Genomic DNA, 4961 nt, shown 5'->3' on the forward strand with positions numbered 1-4961 from the left:
ACACACACAAGGGGGAAATAACATTGGGAGATATGCTACAAGCAAACTAACGTTCTAACTTAGTTTAATTACACCCAATTAATTAAACTTTTAAATTGCACAAATTTATATTAAGTAGAGTTCCAATTGATTCCTCCCTTGAGTGCTTAATACCAAAATTTCAAACACCCTTTTAAGTGTCCCAAATGAAAGAATCATGCAAAAGGGTTGCCTCTTCAATGTTCATAGCTACCATCAATAAAATCATCACTGAATAAAAGAAATGTGAAGTCTTTAAAAAGTCGTCCACATACACTTAATTAGCCCAATTAGCTGCCTAATTAAACTTAAGTCACCTAATTTAATTGGCCCTCTTTTTTTGGGCTTTGTTTTATTGGGTCCGGGAAGGCAGAGAAAAAGCAAAAAGCTTGCGGATTCTCCCAGATTCTACTTGCTGGCCCCTGGGGCACGAAAAAACCAGAGCGCTCTTAAGCCTTGTTTGGTTTGAAAGCAAAAAAACAAGCGTTTACGGGTTACGATGAAACCACAGGCCTTCCACACCCAGCTCCTCTTATCAGTTGCAGATGATCCACGCGCAGAGCCCACCCTCTGTCTCTTCTCTGTAATTCTTGGTATCCTTGCTTGTAAAACTGTAAGTAAAAAAAAACCATGTTTGTGGGTCTTGCTTTTTCTGTTAAAAGAAAATAATTGTAACTTAGTCCGTGAGTCTGTTTGTGGGCAAAGAATCAAAATGTTGTGACTTCATAATCTTATGGGTTAAAAAGAAAAGAAAAGAAAGAAGGATAGAAATACAAATCTGTTTTTGTTTTTAAAAATATGGGTTTTTGAACGCTTTTCAGATTTACAATGTTATGAAGGCTGTGAGCCCTCTTTCTCCTCAGTATGTGAGGCTCTCAAAAACAGAAAGAGTCGAATGGGACAACAGGTGAGCGACTCTTTTTCTATTCTACCCTATGTTTTTTAAAGATGTCTTGCACATGGTTATGATGGGATTGTATATTTACCCTCGCAAGCTACCCATACGACCATGGCGAGAAATGAGGTAGAGAAAAGGTGGTGTGTGTGTGTGTGTTGGGGGGGGGGGAGCCATGCGAATGGCCTGTAGCATGTAGTGTCATGCAGGCACCATCCTGTAATCCATTGCCCAAGCTACTGCACACTGTGGTTACCCAGGTGGTCCAGGGAAATGAGACAAGCAATGTGGAGGAGGGGGAGAGTCAAGAGATGTCAGCCATTCGTGTGGAATTGATGAAGCGATTGTGCTGATGCGGTCTCGAAACCCTGGCAGCTGTGGTGTGCAGTGGCAGGGCTGTTCAAGAAGTAGTTGTGAGAAAGAAGAACTGAAACCGTGAGTGTGATTGCGGCAAAAAGGCAAGCAAATGAAATCGTCAAATCAAGGGCTGCCATAGATGTTCCTCGTCAATGCTGAGGGGGTTCTAGAGGAGAGCGGGCCCAGGTGTGCAGCAGGCCAGCTGCAAAGCTTTTTGAACTGGAGGTACCCAGATGGCGACACTTGGTGACTGTGAAAATCATTTGAAGCCCATAGCCAGGAGCTGTCAATTCCTGGAGTACAACCTGCATAGCATGTTCCTAGGAAATTCTTCCTGCAGACAATGAACTTGAAAAATAAAGCTCTTCACTGTTTCTTTGGACTGATGATGTCAAGGACTCCATGATTGTGTCACGGGAGAACTTGGTGCGGGTCTTGTAGTTTCCATCCTTGCCCTACCACAAGAAGTTCCAGATGGCTAATGCAAGATCGAGAGAAAACTAGCAGAAGAGATGACTGTAGGCAGCTTCAACCACTCAACCAAGTGTTCTCGATGCTTCTTTGAGGTTGCTCCATGGAAGAATATAGACACTGGATGTCCATGAATCATCCTTTGGTCATAGTCACATGAAAATGCATTTCATCCCTTTGAAATGGGACAAATTGTTTCTATGATGAAATGTTTCGAAATAGCACGAAACCTCCTGGTCGAAACGGTGTTTCGCTTCTTCAAACCTTTGGTTTGAAGCTTGCATACACATACACATATATACATACATATATGTGTTTTGAAATTGAAGTCAAATTATGACCAATTTCACTTCTAATTATCCCCAATTTCTCATTTAGCTTTTCAATTTCAAGTAATCGCACACTCAGTTGCTAAATTCTTCACTAGGAGTCCGATTTCTTACCTTTTCCCTATTTTTCACCTCCATTGCAAATCCCAACCCCTCCATCAGGCCTTCTCACAATCGAGCACTTTCCAATGGAGCGAAGCACAAGGATCAATCAGCCCCCTATCATATCTGAGAGAGAAAGAGGCTGGACAGCAGCACAATAGTCCACCAAAACGCACCGGAAACACCCAACCGGAGGGAGGGGAAGTTGGGGAAGAAGCAAGGTTGTCGGGGCTGCTTGTCAGGTCGCACCACACGCGAATAAACCACCTCCAGAAGCTGTTCGGACTGTAAAAAACAGCCACTACACCACCAGCCACTGCAGAAAATGCTTAGAAAAAGCAAAACACAGCCACCTTGGACTTGCACCTTGTCGCCTTGCACCTTGGACTTGTACCATGTCGCCTTGCAGGGGTTGTATAGGGCAGGAGCACCTCTAGGAAAAATGTGAAGAGGCAGAAAACACAGGTTCAGCAGAAAAAATGCAGCCAGTAGATGAGAAAAGATAGCCATCTACTGAATCGAGGAATGCAGGAGAGAGAAGGGGATCAAAACACAGATGGGCAGCCGGGACCTAGTTGTATGATACCATGTTGGAGTATGCAAAGGCGAAAGCATAGACAAGGAAAGAGAGAGAGAGAGAGCAATTGTTGACAATATCACCTTTATTAAGCAAGAGGCTTTTACAATGGCAATAGCCAGCAGAGGGTGATACAATGTGCAGGGATGTTAGCAGTCATCTCCTGTCTGTATATTTACACCTGGGCCTCTGTTGTGGGTGTGCTCGCCCGATTTAGGTCTCTTCTCATTTTTCCCCACTCTCCATATTTTTCCCTATTTTTCCTTGGTGTGGGAGGCTGTCCTGTGCCTGTTGGTTGGTCCAAATACTGGCTGACTGTCCCTGCTGCTCCTCGACTTTCCTTGTGTGCTGGCCGATTGGAGGAGGAGCAGGTCATGGGCTTTCTGATGGCTGTCGGCTGTCTTTTCAGCAAGCCGACTGGCTGTTGGGGGCCATATAATATGGCCCCTTGCCCCCCATACATTTCATTCTTGTATCCGGGATTTTCTTGTGTATATAGCAGAGTTATATGCTTCTCTCTCTCTCTCTCTCTCTCTCTCTCTCTCTCTCTCTCTTCTTTGCGTTTTTCTGCTGTGCACTTGCTCTAGTATTTTCAGATCTTGTCTTCATCTCCGCTGCATATTCTGACATGGTATCAGAGCTCTAGGCTCTTGGAAGATCTTGGGAGCTGTGTGAGCAAGAGGGGGGCTGTTTTGTTGCTGATTGGAGGACTGTTTTGGGCCATACGGGAAGAGGAGAAGCAAGCGGAAGGCGGGCTTATTTGCTGGACAGCCACTTGCAGGTTTAGTTCTTCATTTTTCCCACCCACCCTCCCTTAGGTTGAGAACATGGGACCTCAGATTGAAACAGAAGCTGCCTTTGTTGGTAAAGAGGTGCAGGTTACCCCACTAATAGGGAAGTTGCGCATACATATCCAGGGTTACCTTGATAATGAGCATTTCTTAGTTGCACCACTTAATGGATGTGATGTATTGCTAGGCAAGCCATGGCATCATAGGCTTGAGCCCCACAAAGAGTACAAGACAAACATGATTTCTTTTATGCATAGGGGCCGCATGCATATCATTGATGCCGGCAAGGAAAGGGATTCCATCCCACTTGTATCTCACATCCAGATTAATAAAGCAATGAAAAAGAGTCTTTCTACGTACTTGGTTTTTGTTCGTGATATCATTGTACCAAGTCATCAAAATGTGGATGCTATGACTTACGATAGGCTGAATTTTCTTCATGCATTCAACGATTGTTTTGCTGATGCATTGCCAGGTGAATTACCTCCCCAAAGGCCCGAGGATCATCGCATAGATCTTGTACCAGGCAGTTCTCCACCTAACAAACCCGCATACCGTGTGAGTGCCGCACAACAAGAAGAATCATGAAGCAGGTAAATAAGCTTTTAGAGAAAGGTTTGGTTCAGCCAAGTTTCTCACCTTATTGCTTTCCCATGCTTCTTGTTCAAAAGAAAAACGGGTCATTCCGCATGTGTGTGGACTATAGAGCTTTAAATAAGCTTACCATCAAGAATAGATTCCCAATCCCTTAAAGATATGGAAACATTATCTTCTTGGGGCTGAATTTGTAGTCAAGACAGATCATCAAAACTTGAGATACTTTCTATCTCAAACAAAGCTTTCGGAGAAGCAGATGAGAATGGCAAACTTTCTTTCCATGTTTCATTTTCAGATTGTGCATTTTCATCAGCTTATCATCCCAAACGGATGGCCAAAGTGAAGTTGCAAATTCAGCCGTGTTGGATTTGTTGAAGTGTTATGTGGCAGATCAAAAGACTGCATGGGAGAAGTATCTTCCACTTGTTGAGTTTGCCTATAACAATACGATCCATGCCTCCACAGGAAAGGCCCCGTTTGAGATTATTTATGGCAGAGTGGTCTTGCCACCCATCCTTCGTACAAAGGATGAGATTTTGGCAGCTGATGAGTATGTACGTGACTTGGATGTAGCCTTTGCTCAGGTGCGGACAGCCATTGCAAGGTCACAAGATAAGCATAAAATGGCCATCATCTGGCTCATTGAATCCATGGAGCATTGTATCTTTTAAATACTCCTAATAATATATCATATAATTGAGGGGGGGGGGGTCGGCCCGTTCCGGCCCCAGTGCTGGTGTCCATTGATCAACATTTCATTTCATTTCAGTTTTCAGTTGTTATTGAGTTGTTCATTTATATTGTGAAATTTAAGTTGTGCTATT

At 43.8% G+C, this 4961-nt stretch overlaps 1 long non-coding RNA gene across 1 annotated transcript; it reads left to right on the forward strand.

Moving 5' to 3' along the window:
* The first annotated feature begins 346 nt into the window (after nt 1-346).
* Nucleotides 347-4140, forward strand: LOC147631887 (uncharacterized). Its single transcript, XR_015267365.1, has 3 exons — nt 347-631; nt 840-925; nt 4016-4140. It is a non-coding gene; the product is annotated as an uncharacterized LOC147631887 (long non-coding RNA).
* The last annotated feature ends 821 nt before the right edge of the window (nt 4141-4961 follow it).

Source organism: Cibotium barometz, chromosome 14 (assembly GCF_041138505.1).
Source record: "Cibotium barometz isolate CiBa-2024 chromosome 14, ASM4113850v1, whole genome shotgun sequence".
Lineage (NCBI taxonomy): Eukaryota > Viridiplantae > Streptophyta > Polypodiopsida > Cyatheales > Cibotiaceae > Cibotium > Cibotium barometz.